The sequence below is a fragment of the Eleutherodactylus coqui genome, chromosome 6 (genome assembly GCF_035609145.1).
Source record: "Eleutherodactylus coqui strain aEleCoq1 chromosome 6, aEleCoq1.hap1, whole genome shotgun sequence".
NCBI lineage: Eukaryota > Metazoa > Chordata > Amphibia > Anura > Eleutherodactylidae > Eleutherodactylus > Eleutherodactylus coqui.
Window position 1 is genome coordinate 9,033,542 of NC_089842.1, and position 23,990 is coordinate 9,057,531.

Below are 23,990 nucleotides of genomic sequence, written 5' to 3' on the forward strand. Positions count from 1 at the left end.
CGGCTTTATGCATGGTTGTCTGCTGATTAGTAATTCCTAAGCAGCTCTGGGTGATCATATGAGGATAATTAATAGCCGCAGTGTGATCATTATACTAGATAGGGTTATAGACAAGGGCTGGTGTTCAGTTTAGGAACGGTGTCAGGTGAGGTGATCGCTGGCCCATAGGGAGAGTAGAGGTCCGGTCACAAAGAGAAGGGAATAGTACGGCGTAGTTAGGCTTGTGTTCATCATCCGGCTTCCTGGGTGGCGATCGTCGGATACAGACGCTCCTCGTCCTTCTCACCCTCTTCTATCTCCTGACCTGCATTGGAGTGCGGTTCATCCTGCTGTGGAATCCTGCATCGTGGGTATCATGCCCACCTGTATATGCATATACCCGGGTATATAGTCACCATTTAATCAAGGCTACTTGGAACTACTTATTAAGTTCTAGGATATCCTGAAAACATGACCTATTGGTGGTCCCTGAGGACTGGAGTTGGGGACCTCTGCTCTAGAAGGAGAAGATGAGTTCACGACACCACGGCAAAAAACGCAACAAACACGTAGAAGAACGCAGCGAAAAACCTGCATGGTCTAAGCTCTTCCCCCGCAGCCGTCGTACGTCAGACCTCTTAGCATGTAACCCCCAGTGTATGTAAACGTCTGGTTTTTCACACTATTTCGCTGGACATGTGACTGAGGTATGGGACCCAGATTATGCCGGAGAAAAGATATCCCAGCTAACGTTTGTCGGATCCGTTGTGATACAACGGCGGGTATACGTTACTATGTGACCCCCTGCTACGTGCCGTAATAATGGAGGCTTTGCTGGATTTATATGGATTAGCCCTTATGATGGATGTTAATACATATATACCACGGATCTGTTATATAGTTCATTCCTCTGGGATACCTTGTATCTAATTTAAGGACCCAGCATGCCTCGCTCTCTCTTTAGGACGGTCTTCCTCATATTGCCTCCTCTGTTTCTGCCTTGGAACCTGAATGAATCAAGATCACCATTATGACAATCCAAAAAGTGTTTAACCGCACCGAACTGTTGTTATTACTGATGTCCCTAATGTGTTCCATAATCCTGGTTTTTGATGTCCTGGTGGTACAGCCTGTATAGCCTTTGGCGCACTCTGTACATGTGATATTATAGACAACATTCTTAGTGTCACAGGTAATGAAAGAATTTATTTTATATTCAGATTTTTTTATCTGTACCGAAAAAACATTTAGTCTTGTTTGCAAACTTCCAAGCTCCGCCCCCCCCCCCCCCCCCCCCCCGCATCTCAGTAAGCTTTTTTGCGACAGCGAGCATCGAGAGCTGCTGGCTCCTTCTAAATGACTGTGCGGCAGTTTACTTGCTCGATTCTTATTACGCCCTGATACACGTTGCACTCCCCTTTCCAATATAGATGTATTATTGTTTTATCTTGTTTCAAGATGGGAAGGTACGAGAAAAATATAGATTTCATTTTACTGAAATCTCGTCTCTATGTTGTAGAAAAAAAACTATTTGTCCAGCACTTGTTTATTGGCCTTTCACTATATATACCCCCTCCAGCCCAAACAGGGTCACACGTGTAATGATCTGTACGTATCCTACGGTATGCGGCACACGCCACTCGGCTCGTATGTCACCTTCTCACCCCTCGCTCTTCTCACCCCTCGCTCTTCTCCCCCCTCGCTCTTCTCGCCCCTCGCTCTTCTCGCCCCTCGCTCTTCTCACCCCTCGCTCTTCTCACCCCTCGCTCTTCTCACCCTTCTGATACAACACAATGTGATTTATAATTGGGGGTGATTGTTGTTTTTGTTCCTTTTTAATTGTTAAAATATATATATGAAACAAATCGAAAATATCTTGAAACGCCGGAGAGGCCAAATCTCATGCAGGATCGAGGAATGCAGAAGACATGAGCCATACTGTCTGCCTGGCTCCTTCATGTCTTCACCCCGCGCCCACCCTCCGTCTTCCATGCTTTTACACCAGCGTGCGAATACAAACGTGTCATCTGCTAACATGAGAGAAAACATTGTTCTGGGGTCAGAAGTTATTTTAGTGACTCTTTGAAATGGAAGCTTCGCACGTCATCCCCAGCGTTACCAGAAATGTCTGGTGTCTCAGATGAAAGACGGACATCTCATGCTGTATTTGTGGACAGACCGGGGTCTATAGGGCGAAGCTTGTGTCAGATGCAAATCTGCTAATGGGATTTATGGCTACTGGCACACACGTGTGAGAAGAGAGCGGCGGTCGGGAGGATCTGCACTGGGCGACGTGCTTGTGTTGATCACTTGACATCAGGTTGACCATACTTCTGATTTCAGATACACAGGAGGAGCAGGACCTGCCGACGAAAGAGTCTCAGTTGACCCCTCTGCAGTGGCATGACATGCGGCAGTAAATGTGCAGCAGTAGATGCGGTGGCCACATATTGGTAGATGCCAGCTCTACAGAGTGGCTTTGTGTAGTACCCCAAAGTTGGGCACTCCAGCACTTTCTGTGTCGACTGCAGCCTTAAAATCAGGTCTTAATGTGACGCTTAATAAGTGTAAAAAGTAATGACGTTATGGTTCATCTCTCTCCACTGTATTATGTGTTCTGGTTATATTCTCGCAGCCCTGGAGTTTACAGATCACCCAGCAACAGTCAGGAGTGTTAAGGCAGGCTTAGCAAGAATAGAGGGCCTGGGATTGGTGGTTTAGTTCCCCATTACAGGTTGAGCTGATGTGGTGGTATAAAAAGGTAGAGAGTTAGCCTAGTCTGATCCAGGCGTCTAGTCCAGGAGAGGCCTGAGGCAGAGACTGAGGTGGAACAAGGAAAAAGCATGTGCTGTGGGAACTACCAAAGTGTGAGTACTCAAGAGCAAGAACGTTTTAGTCACAGAAGAGAGAGAGAGAGTAGAGTAGAATGAGATCTAAGTCAGTCATTCCTACGCACCAAGCAGAAAGGAAAGCAAGTCAATCAGAGTCAGGCCCTGCCAGGGAACAGAACTGAAATGCAATGCACAGAAGATAAATGGATTTCCCTGTATCATGTCCCTGAGGATCTGGAGAAGTTTATCTCTCCTCTGCGCTTGAAGAATAAAATAGTTTTGGTTCCCCGTACGACTGACTCCTGGAGTCATTTACCACCATCTATTCCATCTTCAATATCTACACTGAGGTACCACACTAAACACTCCAGGCAGGGGAGAGGTTTATTCCCCATTTTTGTTTAGTTCTCCACTTTTTTGTAATTATTTTCGTGTCCGCGTTATTCAAGTCGAGCTTTTCGTAAAATTTAAGAGCTCTACTCGAGTAACGAACCCCATTGACTACAATGGGAGACTCGAGCATTTTTGTATGTGGGATGTCGTGTCCCGAGCTCTTTTTTTTGTTTATGTTCTCTCTCTCTCTCTCCCCTCTCCCCCTGCCTGCCGGCGTGATGCTCGTATGAGTAACGAGCACCATTGAGTACGCTAATACTCGAACGAGCATCAAGCTCGGCAGAGTACGTTCGCTCAACTCTAGTCCCTTCCCGTATACGGACTGGCGTTACGACAAAACAACACATTCCCCTACCCAACGGCATGGGTAGTGACGCACTGGGGTATCACGACTTACCCTGCCTGTCCTTGCAGGCAGCATGCTGTAAGTACTGCAAAATTTTGCCACTGTGTAGCACCACATCCAGACCACGTTTACCACCTTGACAGTAGGAGCAGCAGAGCCACCATGACTACCATCTTGATTTCCTTTGCTGCTTAACCCCTCCTAGGTCTGGCCTGTTGCATCTTCAGACCATATAATTAACTACAGTACTCTTATATCCAGTGATTACAGGTAATGTCCTCTCTGACTGGAGTCATTCACTTTCCCTTTTCTTCTGAATCCAGTCAGATCACCATGATGGCAGCTCCCAGCCACAACTTGTCTCTATGGAATTTGACACACAGACATCTTTGACTTCTTGCTTTTTCAACACCCTTCCTACATTATCTACACCTTCAGGCTAACGTCACACTGGCGAGCACGACATGGGGCCATGAATCCTGCCCCCATATCGCTCTTCCCACCATGTAAATTCCTTGCAGATGTGAAGTGTTTTCATGTCAAAACAGCCTCGCATCACTTCTGGGATGCAGCGATCCTCTTACATGGCTGTCAGCCGTGGACGAGGATCGCGGAGTTTCTCCCATTGTTTTCAATGGGAGACCCTGCATTGTGTGCACCTAGCACGTGGTGCGCTACTGCTGGCCGGCCCCATTGAAAACAACGCACACTGCAATGTGATGGCACTAGAGATGAGCCAACCTACTCGTTTCGAGTAATTACTCGATCGAGCACCGCGATTTTCGAGTACTTCAGTACTCGGGTGCAAAGATTCGGGGGGCGGGGGGAGGCGTGACGGAGCGGGGGGTAGCAGCGGGGAACAGGGGGGAACCCTTTCTCCTTCTCCTCCCCACTCACCCACGGGGCCCCCCCGAATCTTTTCGCCCGAGTACGGAAGTACTCGAAAATCGCGGTACTCAGGCGAAAAAGGGGCGTGGCCGAGTAGGCTCACTCATCTCTAGACAGCACGCAGAAAGATAGTGCAAGTGCAGCGTCCGAGGAGCTGGCCCTAGCCTAGGAGACAGCAGGGATTGGTGGTAGGTTCTTGTCACACTGGCTCTACCATCTCCCACCTGTAGGGTAGCCAGGGACACGTCCAACAGAGCCTCGGGCAGGCTATTAAAGTGGGGCTAACTGGGGACTTGGGCACCTGGTTTCTTCTGCTGGATTGTCACGGGTGACGCCACCGTTCCTTCCTCTGCAGTTATGCGGGGTTACGGAAAAATAGTCCAAACACTGAGTAGTTGAAATCAAAGCCGGGAACGGTCGGCAATGTTGCTTTACTTGTAACTGAATATTAAAACAGTCCCAAAGTATACAAGCCCAATACAGCATGGCTTTAGACAGAATTAGTGGTGAGACAGGGAGGCAGAACACAGTCCTAGTTATCTGTGCAGCTCCGCTCCTGGAAAATCACGCACTCTTTCCTCTCCGGACTCTCAACCTGTCAACACTCACTTTTCAGACGCTTCTCGATGCTGAATGGTAAACTCCTCTTGCTCACAGAGGCTACTAGTTATCCTGCAGCATTAACTCCGTCATTGCTGCAGAGGTAGGCGACTACAATAGCACATGCTGCGATTTGTTTCCCACATAGCATTGCATCGCATCGCCATGGAGGAAAACATCGCTCATGCGTATGAGAATGGGGTTCAGATTTGTGCGAGATTTGTGTGTCCTGCAATGCACAAATCTTGCTCAATTTTCTCACCCGTGTGAAGCCCTTACATAACCCCCCCTTCTATAGTACCCACGATAGTAATAATGCCACCTCTAGTACCCCACACAGTAGCATTGTGGGGCACAGAAGGGGAACTATGGGGGATGCTGAGAGGGGTACTATTACTGTGGAGTGCCAACAGAAGGGGCGATACTAACTTGTGGAGCCATTAAGGGTGCATTATTATTTTGTGGGGCCACAGAGACAGCAATATTACAATAAGGGGGGGGGGGGGTGTCTAAGATTGGGCTTAGGAGGAGGGAAGAGCGGGCAGAAGTAAATCCTGGCTGGAAGAAGTCTTCATAATGGTTTGAGCCTGGATTAAGAAGAAAGATTTCACCAGTCTGTGGAGACGACACCTGTGATCTGAGGAGGTAACTGCACTGTAATCACTATCACTGCATAGAGCTGATATCTGACTGTATCATATAGGGGTATAATAGAGCTGGGACGCTGGAACTGAGCCTATTGTGATGCTGAGTTTTGCTCTGGCGCCCCCTTAGTTCTACGTACACCTTGGAGTGGGGGTGATTAGGCAAATATAAAGGCATTTAGTTACATACATGAGGGGAAATGTTTGATGACACGATTCACATGTACAGACCGAGCGTGTGTATATATATATATATATATATATCCCTAATGTGATATGATGAGAGCCGCTCAGACTACTAAACTAGCATACAAATACAAATGCAGTTAGCGCCACCTAGTGGCCGCTGCCAGCATCATTCTGGTTCAGGGTTTTGAGGGAGAATTTTTCTTTTTTGAGAGACTCCTGAATAATGTGGGAGCGGGCAAGAACGGCGCAGAAGTAGAGGAAGAGGAAAGAAAGAGAAAAGCAGAAGAGATTTAGGAAACCAACCCGACTTGTAGAAAATAAATCACTTTGGTGCGTTTGACAAGGAAATAAAGCAAGTTTAACTGTTCGCTGACCGTGTGTGAACAGGATCCACCCGAAGGGCAGCGGGAGAAGCTCATGGGTCAGCAAAGGATGGATGATGAAGTAGGGTCTCCAGCAGATCTGAACCTAGAACATCTAGTTGGAAATGCGTAAGCCCGTGTGCCGCTGCCCGCTGGGGTCCTCCCATGTTTATAATGAAATACATTTTTAGTTCATGAGATGTGCCGGAGGCCCCACTTCATTATCACTATGGGAGGACTCCGAATCCTGCTGCTACCCCCAATACCCCTCTAGAAAGTAATAGCGTCACCTCCATGTCCCACAAAGTGCTAGTGCTCCCCGTAATGACTCCACAAGATAACAGTGCCCCCATAGGTTAATAGTGCCCCCATGATGACCCCACAAGATAACAGTGCCCCTATAGGTTAATAGTGCCCCCATAATGACCCCACAAGATAACAGTGCCCCCATAGGTTAATAGTGCCCCCTTAATGCCTCCCCAAGTTATTACGCCCCCATAGGTTAATAGTAGAGATGAGCGAGCACCAAAATGCTCGGGTGCTCGTTACTCGAGACGAACGTTCCGCGATGCTCGAGGTTTCGTTTCGAGTAACGAACCCCACTGAAGTCAATGAGCGACCCGAGCATTTTTGTATTTCGCCGATGCTCGCTAAGGTTTCCATTTGTGAAAATCTGGGCAATTCAAGAAAGTGATGGGAACGACACAGCAACGGATAGGGCAGGCGAGGGGCTACATGTTGGGCTGCATCTCAAGTTCCCAGGTCCCACTATTAAGCCACAATAGCGGCAAGAGTGGGCCCCCCCCCTCCCAACAATTTTTACTTCTGAAAAGCCCTCATTAGCAATGCATACCTTAGCTAAGCACCATACTACCTCCAACAAAGCACAATCACTGCCTGCATGACACTCCGCTGCCACTTCTGCTGGGTAACATGCTGCCCAACCGCCCATTTCAGTAATAGTAGCAGTCAAGACAGGCCCCAGTAACAATTCCAAAGCAGCAGTATAGGGGGAGCACAGTATTAGTTTCATTTCAGTAGTAGTTGCAGTCTAGACAGGCCCCAGTAACATATCACTAGCAGCAGTATAGGGGGAGCACAGTATTAGTTCCATTTCAGTAGTAGTAGCAGTCTGGACAGGCCCCAGTAACAATTCCAAAGCAGCAGTATAGGGGGAGCACAGTATTAGTTTCATTTCAGTAGTAGTAGCAGTCTAGACAGGCCCCAGTAACAATTCCGAAGCAGCAGTATAGGGGGAGCACAATATTAGTTCCATTTCAGTAGTAGTAGCAGTCTAGACAGGCCCCAGTAACATATCACTAGCAGCAGTATAGGGGGAGCACAGTATTAGTTCCATTTCAGTAGTAGTTGCAGTCTAGACAGGCCCCAGTAACATATCACTAGCAGCAGTATAGGGGGAGCACAGTATTAGTTCCATTTCAGTAGTAGTAGCAGTCTGGACAGGCCCCAGTAACATATCACTAGCAGCAGTATAGGGGGAGCACAGTATTAGTTCAATTTCAGTAGTAGTAGCAGTCTAGACAGGCTCCAGTAACATATCACTAGCAGCAGTATAGGGGGAACACAGTATTAGTTCCATTTCAGTAGTAGTAGCAGTCTGGACAGGCCCCAGTAACAATTCCAAAGCAGCAGTATAGGGGGAGCACAGTATTAGTTTCATTTCAGTAGTAGTAGCAGTCTAGACAGGCCTCAGTAACAATTCCGAAGCAGCAGTATAGGGGGAGCACAATATTAGTTCCATTTCAGTAGTAGTAGCAGTCTAGACAGGCCCCAGTAACATATCACTAGCAGCAGTATAGGGGGAGCACAGTATTAGTTCCATTTCAGTAGTAGTTGCAGTCTAGACAGGCCCCAGTAACATATCACTAGCAGCAGTATAGGGGGAGCACAGTATTAGTTCCATTTCAGTAGTAGTTGCAGTCTAGACAGGCCCCAGTAGCATATCACTAGCAGCAGTATAGGGGGAACACAGTATTATTTCCATTTCAGTAGTAGTAGCAGTCTGGACAGGCCCCAGTAACATATCACTAGCAGCAGTATAGGGGGAGCACAGTATTAGTTCCATTTCAGTAGTAGTAGCAGTCTAGACAGGCCCCAGTAACATATCACTAGCAGCAGTATAGGGGGAACACAGTATTAGTTCCATTTCAGTAGTAGTAGCAGTCTAGACAGGCCCCAGTAACATATCACTAGCAGCAGTATACGGGGAGCACAGTATTAGTTCCATTTCAGTAGTAGTAGCAGTCTAGACAGGCCCCAGTAACAATTCCGAAGCAGCAGTATAGGGGGAGCACAATATTAGTTCCATTTCAGTAGTAGTAGCAGTCAAGACAGGCCACAGTAACATTCCCTTTGCAGCAGTTTAGGGAGATAACAGTCTCTTTCACATTTCAGTAGTTGCAGTATAGACAAGGCCCCAGTTACATTTATGTAGCAAAAGTGTAGGCCAACCCCACACACCTTGCTGTACCATGAATGCAGGCGAAGCCCATAAAAATTACTAGGATTACACTGTAGGCGAGGGCCCAAAAAAATTGGTGTACCAACAGTACTAATGTACCTCAGAAAAATTGCCCATGCCCAACCAAGAGGGCAGGTGAAACCCATTAATCGCTTTGGTTACTGTGGCTTAATTTGTAACTAGGCCTGGAGGCAGCCCAGTTAAAATAAAAATTGGTTCAGGTGCAAGTTTCAACGCTTTAATGAGAATTGAAATGTATAAACATTGTTTACTAAAGTCATATGACTGAGCCTTGTGGGCCTAAGAAAAATTGCCCGTTCGGCGTGATTACGTGAGGTTTTAGGAGGAGGAGGATGAATATAATACACAGATTGATGAAGCTAAAAGGTCCCCGTTTTTTATGGTGATAGAGAACGATGCTTCCATCCGTGGGTGCAGCCTACGTATTGTTTAGGTACCGCTGCTGTCCACTGGTGGAGAAGAGAACTCTGGGGAAATCCAGGCTTTGTTCATCTTTATGAATGTAAGCCTGTCGGCACTGTCGGTTGGCAGGCGGGTATGCTTATCCGTGATGATTCCCCCAGCCGCACTAAACACCCTCTCTGACAAGACGCTAGCCGCAGGGCAAGCAAGCACCTCCAGGGCATACAGTGCGAGTTCAGGCCACGTGTCCAGCTTCGACACCCAGAAGTTGTAGGGAGCAGAGGCGTCATGGAGGACGGGCGTGCGATCGGCTACGTATTCCCTCACCATCCTTTTACAGTGCTCCCGCCGACTCAGCCTTGACTGGGGAGCGGTGACACAGTCTTGCTGCGGAGCCATAAAGCTGTCAAAGGCCTTGGAGAGTGTTCCCCTGCCTGCGCTGTACATGCTGCCTGATCTCTGCGCCTCCCCTGCTACCTGGCCCTCGGAACTGCGCCTTCTGCCACTAGCGCTGTCGGATGGGAATTTTACCATCAGTTTGTCCACCAGGGTCCTGTGGTATAGCATCACTCTCGAACCCCTTTGCGTGTGCGGTGACACAGTCTTGCTGCGGAGCCATAAAGCTGTCAAAGGCCTTGGAGAGTGTTCCCCTGCCTGCGCTGTACATGCTGCCTGATCTCTGCGCCTCCCCTGCTACCTGGCCCTCGGAACTGCGCCTTCTGCCACTAGCGCTGTCGGATGGGAATTTTACCATCAGTTTGTCCACCAGGGTCCTGTGGTATAGCATCACTCTCGAACCCCTTTCCTCTTCGGGTATGAGAGTGGAAAGGTTCTCCTTATACCGTGGGTCGAGCAGTGTGTACACCCAGTAATCCGTAGTGGCCAGAATGCGTGTAATGCGAGGGTCACGAGAAAGGCATCCTAACATGAAGTCAGCCATGTGTGCCAGGGTACCTGTACGCAACACATGGCTGTCCTCACTAGGAAGATCACTTTCAGGATCCTCCTCCTCCTCCTCCTCAGGCCATACACGCTGAAAGGATGACAGGCAAGCAGCATGGGTACCCTCGGCAGTGGGCCAAGCTGTCTCTTCCCCCTCCTGCTCATGCTCCTCCCCCTTCTCCTCCGCCAAAACGCGCTGAGATAAAGACATTAGGGTGCTCTGACTATCCAGCGACATACTGTTTTCCCCCGCGGTCTGACAAGCGTGGGTAGCTTTTCAGAAACCGCTGAACCACCAAATTAAAGACGTGGGCCAGGCATGGCACGTGTGTGAGGCTGTCGAGCTGCAGAGCCGCTAGCAGGTTACGGCCGTTGTCACACACGACCATGCCCGGTTGGAGGCTCAGTGGCGAAAGCCAGCGGTCGGTCTGCTCTGTCAGACCCTGCAGCAGTTCGTGGGCCGTGGGCCTTTTCTCTCCTAAGCTGAGTAGTTTCAGCACGGCCTGCTGACGCTTGCCCACCGCTGTGCTGCCACGCCGCGCGACACCGACTGCTGGCGACGTGCTGCTGCTGACACATCTTGATTGCGAGACAGAGGTTGCGTAGGAGGAGGAGGAGGAGGGTGGTTTAGTGGAGGAAGCATACACTGCTGCAGATTCCAGCATCAAGCTGGGGCCCGCAATTCTGGGGGTGGGTAGGACATGAGCGGTCCCAGGCTCTGACTCTGTCCCAGCCTCCACTAAATTCACCCAATGTGCCGTCAGGGAGATATAGTGGCCCTGCCCGCCAGTGCTTGTCCACGTGTCCGTTGTTAAGTGGACCTTGCCAGTAACCGTGTTGGTGAGGGCGCGTACAATGTTGCGGGAGACGTGGTCGTGCAGGGCTGGGACGGCACATTGGGAAAAGTAGTGGCGACTGGGAACCGAGTAGCGCGGGGCCGCCGCCGCCATCATGTTTTTGAAAGCCTCCGTTTCCACAAGCCTATGCGGCAGCATATCCGGGCTGATCAATTTGGCTATGTGCACGTTTAACGCTTGAGCGTGCGGGTGCGTGGCGGCGTACTTGCGCTTGCGCTCAAACAGTTGCGCTAGCGATGGCTGGACGCTGTGCTGAGAGACATTGCTGGATGGGGCCGAGGACAGCGGAGGTGAGGGTGTGGGTGCAGGCCGGGAGACGGTCGTGCCTGTGTCCTGAGAGGGGGGTTGGATCTCAGTGGCAGGTTGGGGCACAGGGGGAGAGGCAGTGGTGCAAACCGGAGGCGGTGAACGGCCTTCGTCCCATCTTGTGGGGTGCTTGGCCATCATATGCCTTCGCATGCTGGTGGTGGTGGCTCCCCGGCTGATCTTGGCACGATAAACCTTGCACACCACAGTTCGTCAGTTGTCTGCACTCTCAGTGAAAAACTGCCATACCTTAGAGCACCTTGGCCTCTGCACGGTGGCTTGGCGCGAGGGGGTGCTTTCGGAAACAGCTGGTGGATTATTCGCTCGTGCCCTGCCTCTACCCCTGGCCACCCCACTGTCTCTTCCAACCTGTCCTGCGGCTGCAATTGCCTCCCCCTGTGAAGACCGGTCCTCAGTTGGCTTATCATACCAGGTGAGGTCAGTCACCTCATCGTCCAGCGGCTCTTCCTCCGAATCCTCTGTGCGCTCCTCCCTCGGACTTACTGCCCTTACTACTACCTCACTGATAGACAACTGTGTCTCATTGTCATCGTCCTCCTCACCCGCTGAAAGCTCTTGAGACAGTTGCCGGAAGTCCCTAGCCTCATCCCCCGGACCCCGGGAACTTTCCAAAGGTTGGGCATCGGTCACGACAAACTCCTCCGGTGGGAGAGGAACCATTGCTGCCCAATCTCGGCAGGAGCCCGAGAACAGTTCCTGGGAGTCTGCCTGCTCCTCAGAATGTCTCATTGTAATGGAGTGAGGAGGCTGGGAGGAAGGAGCAGCAGCCAGAGGATTCAGAGTTGCATCTGTGGACGGCATAGAAGACTGGGTGGTCGATAGATTGCTGGATGCACTTTCTGCCATCCACGACAGGACCTGCTCACACTGCTCATTTTCTAATAAAGGTCTACCGCGTGGACCCATTAATTGTGAGATGAATCTGGGGACCCCAGAAACGTGCCTCTCTCCTAATCCCGCAGCAGTTGGCTGCGATACACCTGGACCAGGAGCTCGGCCTGTGCCCACACCCTGACTTGGTCCTCTGTGTCCTCGCCCCTGTCCACGTCCTCTAGGCCTACCCCTACCCCTCAGCATGCTGTATTACGAGTAGAGCCGAAACAGAACGCTGTAATTAAATGTGCTGCTTATTGGCCTGTGGTTGGAGGCTGACTTCGCTTACGGAACGCACAGCAGAGCCAGAAAACAATTATGCGCAAGCCTGTAGTGAGACGTAGGTGCGTATGACTGAGCTGCTGGAATTCACAGGGCAGAACCAGTCAAGTGGCCAAAGGCCAGGGGTAGGCCTTAAGTATTTTGCTTCAATTTTTTAAAGCGGTGAGGTGAAAAAACAGACAGACACCGTATGCAGCGTATATATGTATACTCTTTTCCTCTGGCGGGATGACGGCGGTCATGTAACGGACACAGCAGAGCCAGGAAACAATTATGCGCAAGGCTGGGTATTAGTGAGCGACTACTACCCCCAGCACACACGCAGTAAACTGAAGACGGTCACAGGCAGGCCAAATATAGTATTTTTTTTACAATTTTTCGGGAAAAGCCCACTGCCTCTGATATAGCCTGTATATGGATTTCCCTGTTGGAGGATGACTGTGGTTATTGAAAGCACAGTGCAGCCACAAAAAATTATGCGCTAGGCTGCAGTAACACCTAGCTGGGTAATAGTTAGCGACTACTACCCCCAGCAAACACGCAGTAAACTGAACACGGTCACAGGCAGCCCAAAGATTTTTTTTTTACAATTTTTTTGAAAAAGCCCACTGCCTATATAGCCTGAATACCTCTTTCCCTGCCTCACCACTACTGGCCCTATACTCAGTAAAATGACTGCAGACTGAGGACGCTATGGTCTGCACGCCCGATATACAAAAAAAATAAATGTGCAAAAATGCTAAAAGCAGCCTCAACAGTACTGCACACGGTCAGATGTGGCCCTAAGAAGGACCGTTGGGGTTCTTGAAGAAGAAAATAACTCCTAACGCTCTCCCTATAGCAGCAGTAGCATCAGCAGCACTGTCCCTGATCTCTGTCAGCATGCATCTGAGGCGAGCCGCGGGCGGGGCAGATTTAAATACTCGGGTGTCATCTGATCTCCCCAACCACTCACAGCAGGGGGGTGGTATAGGGCTTGAACGTCGCAGGGGGAAGTTGTAATGCCTTCCCTGTGTTTCTATTGGCCAGAAAAGCGCACAAATTTCTCAGGGAAGGAAATGTAATGGGGTCGAGTACCGCGTGGTGCTCGTCTCGAGTAACGAGCATCTCGAACACCCTAATACTCGAATGAGCATCAAGCTCGGACGAGTACGCTCGCTCATCTCTAGTTAATAGTGCTCCTTAACACCCCCAAACGCCAAAAGTGCCTACTTAGTGCCCCCACAGATTAGTAGTGCTCCCTCAATGCTGTCACAAGTTATTAGTGTCACAACAAGTTAATAATGCCCCCTTAGTGGGCTCATAAGTTATTAACCCCTTAACACCACAAGACATCCATGTATGTTCTGGGTGTGCAGGGTTTATAGGGAGCGGGATCACGAGCTGATCCCGCTCCATACAAGATAGGTGCCAGCCGCACGTGACAGTAGACACCTTCCTGTTGCCCCAATCATTGTTCAGGAGTCCTGAATGCCTAACCACCACCCTTACAATGGGATTGCAGGGTGCCGCTTAGTTGCTATGGCTGCCAGGAGATTTCTGAACGGCCCCAGGACTGCCCTAAAGAAATGCCACCAAAATGCGGAATAATACAATGTTGTGGTCAAACGATCACAAGTTCAAGTTGCTATGGCGACTAAAAAAAATGTTAAATGAGTAAAGAAAAAGTTTTATTAGAAAAAATTAAAGAAAGTATTAATGTGGGAAAAGTTCTACAATAAACAAAAGCTTATTTGGTATTTCTGTGAATGTAAAAATCCAGTCTATCAAAGTAACAGAATATTTTTCCTGGCCGGTGAATGTCAGAAAAAAAAAAACCCCATCAAAAAGTCATATGTACTCCAATAGAAACTACAGGATGTCGCATAAAGAACTAGTCCTGACGCAACTAAGGCAACAAGTAAATAAATAAATGGTTTAACTTTTTTCCAAAGTAATCTAGCAAAAGAAAAAACATATAAATTTGGCATCGCAGTATTCCTACTGGCCCAGAATACATCCATCAGGTCATTGTCACTGCAGTGTGTACACTGTGAAAACAAGACCCCCAGAGATGGCGCAATTGTGGGTTTTTTCCATTTCACTCCACTTTGAAATTTTTAAATGTTTTTCAGTACATTATATGTTACATCAGGTAGTACCGTTGGAAAATACAACCCATCCCGCAAAAAAAACATAAGTTGTCAGACAGCGACGTGAATAGAAAAGTAAGTTTTAAATTTTTTTGAAAGTGAGGAGGAAAAAAACTAAAATGAAAAAAAAAGTCTGTGTTCTTAAGGGGTTAATGCCTCCTTAGTGCCCCATAAGTTATTATTGCTCCCTCAATACCTTCATAAATGTATACTACCACCTTAGTGCCCCTATAATGTAATAGTGCTTCCTTAGTGCCCCCCCAAGTCATTAGTGCTTCCTCAATGCCATCACAAGTTAATAGTGCCCCCACAACTTATGCCTTTTGAATGACCCATAAGTTATAAATGCCCCCTTAGTACCTTTATAGATTAATACTGCCCATGTAGTACCCCATAATGTAATAGTGCCCCTAAGTGTCACCACAAACAAGGCAGAACCCTGCTGCACACTGATGAGGGGCAAACACCCAGAAACAGCTGTCTATGCATGGTTTTCTGGCTTGGTTTCCTATTCCCAATCATTGTTAAGACTTGTTATAAAGTCACATTGACATCCAGTAGGTGGCGCTGCAGAGGTATTTTTCCATCTTCCTTATTTGCTCAAGTTATTATTGCTCCCTCAGGGCTGTCACAAGTTTATACTGTCCCCACGAGTTAATAATGACCCCTTATTGCCCTATAAGTCATTATTGCTCCCTTAGTACCTTCATAAATTAATAGTGACCCCACAAGTTATTATTGCTCCTTAGTGCCCTTATCAGTTAAAGGCAAACCTCCACCTGCCTAAGGTACCATAAACTAAGTTGTGGTGCTGCGGGTCAGCTGACAGGGAGGTGGGTGCTGTAATATTCATACTCACTCGCTTCCTGGTTCCCACGGTGCCAGTCTGTAAAGTCTGTGCGCCAGCCGAACATCTGACTCTTTTCAGAGTCCTGTGAATGCGCTCTCCCATAGACTTGTATAGTCAGATTTTTGGCTGATGTGCGGTGTCACTAGTGGGCACCGTGGGCACCATGGGAACCAGGAAGTGGGCGAGTATGACAAATACACACCCAGATCTGTCAGCTGCCCTAACAGGACCATAACTTAGTGGCAGCTTCCCTTTAATAGTGCAATCATAAGCTATCAATTCTCCCTTATTTCCCCATAAATTATCAGGTCCCCTTTAGTACCCCCATAAGTTAGTAGTGCCCCCTTATGTCCTGACCAATCTCTTATTAATGAGCTCCAATCCTTTCTGCCTCGGCACGCTGTGTAGCACTCTGTATATCCCCAAGCGTCCTCCATAGTTTCCTCTCCAGTGCCTCAGGTTAGGGGCAACCAGACAGGGGAAGATAGTCACAGTAGAGGCAACTGCAGATGCCCACAGTGCCGCGATGCCACGTGAAGGAGGGTAGGCCTGCAGCTCCTTAGTAACAGAATGAGTGCAGTCAACCTAAAGGCCCTTTTAGACGGGACGAATGTCAGGCAAACGATGCCCGACACTCGTCCCCGCACATACTAGATCCTATGCACCTGCATGGGAGCTAGTATCGCTGGCTCACAGTGGGACGGCAGGAGGAGATTTCACTCTTCGCCCCCCCCCCGCCCCTCTCCATTGCCTTAACATAGTGGCTGTTCAGTACTGCACAGCTGCTATTTGTACTGAGCGATCAGCTCATTCTCCATCGTTTATGCAGCATAAACGATGGAGGATGAATTGATTGCTGAGTATAAATAGCAGCTGTGCAGTACTGAACGGCCGCTATGTTAAGGCAATGGAGAGGGGCGGGGTGGGGGGCGAGGGACAAGTGTTGTGCCCGTTTGCCTGACATTCGTCACGTCTAAATGGGCCTTACGTGAGTGAGGGGGGCGGGGAGCAGCCGACCCTCTCCACACACGGGCTCAGATGGGCAGTTGGCCCTGACACACATATTATGTGTGTACAAATATAGCAAAGCTTAACTTGTCTGTAACAACTTTCAGTGATAAGTTTTCTTATCTTAAGTCATTAAAAATCTATTGAAAGTGCAAATAAACGGCGGCATAAAGTCTTCTTAACGCATCAAGTCAAATTATACTGTGTGAGCGTATTTGTATTTGTTTCTGTGTGTATTTATGTTTGTCTCATGTCTCTGTCCAGAGTGGTGGATAATGTAGAGTGATGTGTATTGACTCAGACGGGTCACGAAAGGGTTAATGTCTGGTTATGTGAATTGTCCCTCCAAACCTTCTGTGTCTGCGCCTGCTGTGAAGTGAGTCAGGTAAGAGGGGGAGGAGTTAGACAGTGGAGAAGCAGTCGGAGAAAGAGAGAAAAGGAGGAGGTTGGAGAGTGGAGATGCGATGGAGAAAAGGAGCTGTGTGAGGAGGCAGGAGTCTTGGAGCTTACCCGTGCCGTGTCCAGGGTGCCCTCCCACAGCAATGGAAGGCCTTTCCTTGGGAAAGATCGGGAAGCAGATCCTGTTTTCCTGAAGTCGGTGTTGGCGTGCACATGGTTCCTCCATATGTCTGCTTCACTAAGGAGTGCACATGAGAGAGACTGTAACTGTAGTTTGGGAGTATGGAGATACTTAAGAGAAGAACTGTATTGAGTTGTGCGCCTAGTTTTGCAGCTAGAGCACTCCAACAACGGTCCGTTAGATAACTTAGACTGCGAATGCCCCAAAAAGAGAGAGTGGCTTCTGGAAACAAACTTGGTGAGGGAAGAATTTAAGAACAAGTGTTTGCATACTTTTGCTTAAGACTGTTGAAACCGTGTAATAGAACCGCACCGTGTGAATTAGGAGTAAAGAGAAAAACCGTGCACCTCCAGTTTGGGAAAAATTATTCCTTTGTCTGTGGACTTTGTTATTTTCACTTAACATTTGAAAGGGGCACTGGCGTCACGAAGGCAATCAGGTATTGAATGGTTCCCTATGCAGGTGTTATTTACGGGACCTGTGAGCGGCTGGTTTAACTATGCTTGGTGCCTTGAAGGAGAAGGTGGTAGAGCCACCCGTGACAAAAGTAAGTGTTTTCTATCTCGCCATCTTCCCGAGCACCAATGATGGTACCGGGCTGCTGCACTACCTGTGTACATTGTGATACTTTGGGGTAATTTAGCATCTGAGGCAGCAGCTTCCTGAACTCTAAGGAGGTGTTGAGAGCCAAATAAATAGCAGAGCAGCCAACGGCAGTCCAAAAGAGACGGCTTAATTCAGCTTTTACATAACTGCAGGCATAAAATAAGAAGCGAGCCCATAGATGGCCACCTCATTTCTCTGGCAATCCCAGAGAATTTGCAGTAGGGTCCCCTGGCCTGCACTGCACCTCCAACAAAGACAGGAGACCGCGGGATAATAATAATCTTTATTTGTATGGCGCCAACTTATTCCGCAGCGCTTTCAGGCATGGATAAATGCAAAACAATACAACAATTACAATGTGAGGTACATTGGGTTAGACACAAATGGGTTGGGGTGGTACAGGAGGTGCAGGGGGTGGGGGGGAGAAGCAAGGCATGAGGAACACAGGCAATAGGGGATTTCATGTGGAGATCAATTATTAGAAGGCAAATGGGGTGGGGCACAATAGGGAGGGGCGAGGGACTAGGTCAGGAGATTTGGTATGCTTCTCTGAAGAGGTGCGTTTTTAAGGCACGTCTGAAATTTCGTGCATCGGGAATTGTCCGGATGCCTTGGGGTTGAGCGTTCCAGAGGATGGGTGCTGCTCTGGTGAAGTCCTGGAGGCAAGCATGTGAGGTTCGTATTACAGGGGTGTTTAGTCTGAGTGTGTTAGCCGATCGGAGTGAGCGGGCTGGGTGGGGTACTGACAGGAGGGAGGCGATGTATGGTGGTGTACTGACAGTAGGGAGGCGATGTATGGTGGCGCAGTGCCATGCAGAACTTTGTGAGTGAGGTAGAGGAGTTTAAATTTAGTTCTGCAGTGGATGGGCAGCCAATGCAGCGACTGGCATAATGCAGAGGCGTCTGAATAACGACTGGATAGAAAAATGAGCCTAGCTGCTGCATTTAGTATGGATTGGAGTGGAGCGAGTCTAGTGCGGGGGAGGCCGATGAGTAGCGAGTTGCAAGGCAGCAGGCATGCTGTCTGGGGCTTATGATGGTGCCAGACACTGGAATGGAGATGGTAATGGGAGGTCGGTTGGAAGGTGGAAAGACAAGGAGGTCGGTTTTAGAGAGGTTTAGTTTGAGAAAAAGGGAGGACATAGTGTTAGAGACAGCGGACAGACAGTCGGTGATATTTTGGAGGAATGGTCCAGAGATCTCACGAGAGGAGGTGTATAGTTGGGTGTCATCAGCGTAGAGATGGTATTGGAGGCCAAATTTGTGGATGGTTTGTCCAATTGGGGCAGTATAGATAGAGAAGAGAAGGGAACCAAGGACCGAACCCTGGGGTACCCCAACAGTGAGAGGAAGTGGAGCGGAGATAGAACCAGCAAAGGAGACACTGAAAGAGCGGTCAGAGAGGTAGGAAGAGAACCAGGAGAGAGCAGAGTCCTTTAGACCAATAGAGCGGTGCAAAGTGAGAAGGAGGTCATGGTCAACAGTGTCAAACGCAGCAGAGAGGTCAAGGTGGATTAGTAGGGAGTAATCACCTCTCGACTTTGCAGTCATCAGGTCATTTGTTACTTTTGTAAGGGCAGTTTGGGTTGAGTGTAGAGAGTGGAAACCAGATTGGAGGGGGTCGAGGATCGAGTTGTCAGAGAGAAAGTGAGTAAGGCGGGAGTAGACCAGGCGTTCCAGTAATTTGGAGATGAATGGGAGGTTTGAGACAGGTCGGTAGTTGGCACCATCAGTCGGGTCCAGAGTTTGTTTTTTAAGCAGAGGGGATATGATGGAGAGTTTAAATGAGGAGGGGAAAGTGCCAGAGGTTAGGGAGAGGTTGCAGATTGTGGTAAGGTGAGTAATGATAGCTGGGGAAAGGGACCGGAGGAGGTGAGAGGGGAGAGGGTCGCTAGCGCAGGTGGTGGGGCGGGCAGCAGAAAGGAGCCTGGAGACTTCTTCCTCTGTCGTTGGTTCTAACGTAGAAAGTTAGTAAGTGCTGGATGAAGTACTGATGAAACTGGGATCGGGGCTAGCTGTGCAGTTTTCAGAGGTTTCTTTTCAAATGTTGTCGATTTTTATGTACATTTCATGTAACCGTGAGGGCACCCTGTACCACCAAGAGAGGACCTTGAATCCTGCTTCCTGAAGCTTACTTGAGATGGAGAACTTATGTGTGTAGGTGTACATTTTTGTTCAGGTGTAAACGATATCCACAAATCCTTCTCCCAGGCCAGGACATAAGATGGTGTAGTGTTCTCCATGTCAAACATTAGAATATTATATATGTTAGACAGGGTATGGCGAGAGGGGCCCGTGCCACTACATAATTGCTCAAATGGGGTCTTTGCTCACGAGAATCCCTGTGGCGGGGGTAGAGAAAGGAGGAAATGCCTAATATAATGGATCTGCCAGAAGTTCAGTGGTACCGGGTCTGTGACATTGGCCAGCTCATCTACAGGCAGCCATTGACCTTCTGAGATTAAGTGGAATGCTCTAAACCTACCATTTCGGAACCAACATTTAAACCCACCCCCCTCTAGACTCGGAGGGAAGGCCGGGTTACCCAAAATGGGAAATAAGGAAGAGGGCCCAGGTGAGACCCCTGTTTTGTGAAGAGCTCGGGAGATTACTCTAAGGGTGGACCCTATTGTGGGATGCAGCCTAATCTCTGATGGAATGTCTCCCTGTATCCAAGGGAGGACCGACAAGGGTACTGAGGAAAACGTCTGTTGCATTGAGATCCATTGCTTACTATCTGCATGTCTAAGCCAGTCAGCCACTCTCACTAGTTGGGAGGCCAGATGGTAAGCCAGAAAGTCTGGGAGGCCGAGGCCCCCCATCACCTTGGGCCTCGACAGGAGGCTCTGCGCTATCCGGGTTGGTTTATTCACCCAGACAAACTTCGTGAGTAAGGAAGACAGGTGTCGGAAAAAGAGTCTTGGAATGTCAATAGGTAAATCTTGGAGGGTGTACAATACAATGGGCAAGATATTCATCTTAAATATTGAGCACCTGCCAAACCAAGAGAAAAAGCCCTTCATGCAGGAGCTTAGGTCACTTTTAATATTGTTCAGAAGGCCCAGGAAATTGGCTGCGTAGAGGCTAGCGGTGTGCGCTGTAAGGTGGACCCCCAGGTATTTGATATTGTCTCTGGCCCACCTAAAAGCGAAGGAGTCTTGTATCTCTTCCACCAGGGAGCCAGGTAGGGAAATATTGAGGGCCACTGATTTTTGAAAATTAATTTTGAAATTTGAGACCGTTGCATAGAGACGGAGTTCGTTCAGGAGAACAGGAAGAGAGACCCTCGGGGAAGAGAGAAAGAACAGCAAGTCATCCGCGTATGCAGCTACCTTATGCACAGCACCCCCCATCTGGACTCCTCCAATGCTGACATTGGATCTAATGTAACCGAGGAGGGGTTCTAGCCACAGGATAAAAAGGAGAGGGGAAAGAGGGCAACCCTGTCGCGTGCCGTTAGATATTTTAAAAGAGGAGGAGAACACGCCGTTTGCGTTACCCGAGGCAGTAGGGGAGGAGTATAGACTAAAGATCCAATTTAACATGTTATGCCCCAATCCTAAATTGCAGAGGAGATTTGTGGTATATATGTGTGGGTTCTCCCTTTCCTTAAAGCCCGGGCCAGAGTATGGCTAGGCTTATTGCCATACTCAAAGAAGTGTCTCCTGCATTTTGCTAACATGCCCTTGGCTCGCGCCGTGTACAGTAAGCGTACCTTATCCCTCAGTTGCATTAATTCTGATCCTGATGTGGCATCTAAGGTTCGTTTATGCGCCGACTCCAGGATCTGAAAGCGATCAAAAAGATTTTTTAATTAGGCTCTGCATTCTTTTTTCGCTCTGGACCCAATATTGATGAGGGATCCCCTAATAACGCACTTATGGGCTTCCCACACGCTGATCGGAGCGGCCCCTTGGTTTGTGTTGTTGTTAAAGTATTCCTCTAGGGGTGTTTTGGATCTCACTTTTAATAAAAAGCTCTTGTAGGAGGAAATCGTTGAGACGCCACTGCCAGGTCCTGCGATGTAGTGAGGGGAAGGAGAGTGAGATAGAGATAAGGGCGTGATCTGAAAAGGATATACCGTCAATGTGTGCGGATGTGATTAGGGGAAGGCTCGCCTGCTGAGTCAGAAAATAGTCTATTCTGGAGTACGAATTATGAGGACATGAAAAGAAAGTGTAGTCCTTTGTGGAGGGGTGGATAATTCTCCATGCGTCCACTAACTGATGCTCGTGAAGTATCTTGCGAAACTTGCTATGTGTAGATCAAGGCATGCTACAAACCCCTCTAGATGTGTCCATGGACGGGTTAAGAGGGATATTTAGATCCCCCCCTAGTATCAGGGAGCCCTGCCGGAATTCCACCAGATCCTCCAAGGCCCTCTCAAGGAAGGGAACCTGGGAGGAGTTGGGTAGATAAAGTGAAGCCAGGTTGACTGGTGTATCTGCCAATTTACCCTTGATGAAGAGGTATCTACCCACACCGTCCTCCTGCGTATCCAGATGTTCCCATGGGATGGAGCTGGCCCCAAGGATGGAGACCGGACATTCGCTGTGGTAGACATCTGGATACCGAGCATCCTTCAGTTTAGGAATGGAATCTACCCTGAAATGCGTTTCCTGAATAAAGGCGAAGTTTGCTCTTTTTTGCCACAAAAGGCGGAGGAGAGAGGACCGTTTCTCCGGTATATTCAGGCCCTGTGCGCTAATGGAGACAATATTTAGATTGATATCAGTGGAAGACATCCTTGAGTGGAAGGCGTCTCTGCACTGCTCCAAGGTCCAGGCAAATAGCTATGGGGACAAAGACAAGCAGGGAAGAAAAATAAAGAGAAGAGAAGAGAGAGGAGAAAAATAAATAAATAATAAAAAAACAAAACAAGGGGAGAGTACTAACCTCGAAATTGACTTGTAGGTAATTTTCAATAGGGGGTGGTGTAGAAACCTTACAAGGTGCCAAAGGGAGAAAGGCAAAGTTTAAGAGGTAACAGGAGAGGGAAGCCCTACTGAGGGCACTTACACCCTATTGACCATTTTAGAACCAGACTGGGTCCGCCCTGGACAACAGGAGCAAAAAGAAAGAGGGGAAAAAAAACCTTAATTTTTTTTTTACCTTTCAAATATTAAACACGGAACGCTGCCCGCTTTACCAGGGAGCAAATCGCGGCCCTGAGAACCCTAAGTGGGAAATGTAGAACAGCAGGACAGAATGAAGAAAGCAGTCCTAGAAAGTGACCAGGCACCAACAAGGAATAGACAAGTGATATCTGGATATCGAGGAGCCCCGGTGCCCACTAATGCAGAACCCTGAGGAGAGATAAGACAAGAAGAAAAAAAAAACGAACACTTTGAGAAAATGAGGCGAAATGCCCGATGGGCAGCATAAACTTTGAGGACACTTTTACGTCCTCCTCCACTCCACTCGTAGAAAGGCTATGAGGATGGAATCATCTCTGAGAACGGTGCTAACTGCCCAAGTGTCCAGCATCAGTCTTGTCTTTGAGGTGGCCTTCTGGGCATTCCTCTAGGCAACCAGTTCGGAACTGCTATGGGTGGGGTTTACAAGAAGTTGAAAGCCCCCTCCAAGTCCATTGGAGACTTGATGGTAAAAGTGCGGCCCCTCTTCCTCAGAATGATGTGAAAAGGATGGCCCTATTTATACGTGGCATCTGTGGCGCATGTGGCCTCCAACAACGGTCTGACGACCCTCCTCATGTATAAAGTCAGTCTGGAAACATCTGGCAGGATAGAGATCTGAGTCCTTGTAATTGACTGGTCCTTGCTCCCAGGCGCAACGTAAGAGCTCCTTCTTTTGTCTGTAAAAATGAACCCAACAGTTAAAGTCTCTTGGAAAGTTGGGGTTGCGCTTACGTGGGCCCGCTAAACGACGAACTCTGTCCAGCTCTATTAGTCTGTCCTCTGGTCTATTCAGTAGCCTGTTGAGGATGGCTACTATGCAGCCACGAAGGGCATCAGGTGGAATGTCCTCGGAAAGGCCTCTGATTTTTAAGTTGTTTCGGCGCCCCCTGTTTTAACATGATCAAGGTGCAGAGCGAGATCTCTCATCCGTGCCTCCTGGTTACTTAGAGATTGGGATAAGTGCTGCACATCCAGGGAGGTGGTGGAAGATGTTTGTTCTAGAGCCAGAACCCGCTCTGTTAGGGATTGCACTGACTGGTTCACGGCTTGGATCGCTGTGGCGTGTTTTTCTTCTATCCGCCCAATCTGCAGCTCCAGGTCAGTTTTAGGGTATTTGCCTATCTTGACGCCACCAGAATTACAGGTGGAGCCAAGATACAAGAAGTGTGACAGGGGGTAAACGCCTCCTGTTAGTGATTGGCTGTCCTTTTTTGTTCCCTGTCTTCGCCCTCACAGGTCCTGTAGCCACCGGCGGAGT

The 23,990-nt window shown here is 48.7% G+C and overlaps 1 protein-coding gene across 1 annotated transcript in view; it reads right to left on the reverse strand.

The window, feature by feature from the left end:
- The window catches only part of LOC136571973 (urotensin-2 receptor-like), a 43,114-nt gene extending 21,508 nt beyond the window's left edge, over nt 1-21,606 (reverse strand). The window contains exons 1-2 of the mRNA XM_066572594.1: nt 21,473-21,606; nt 21,310-21,381 (exon numbers count right to left, since the gene is read on the reverse strand). The gene's annotated coding sequence lies outside the window, so the exon portion shown is untranslated. The remainder of the gene's footprint in view (nt 1-21,309; nt 21,382-21,472) is intronic.
- Nucleotides 21,607-23,990: the final 2,384 nt, after the last annotated feature.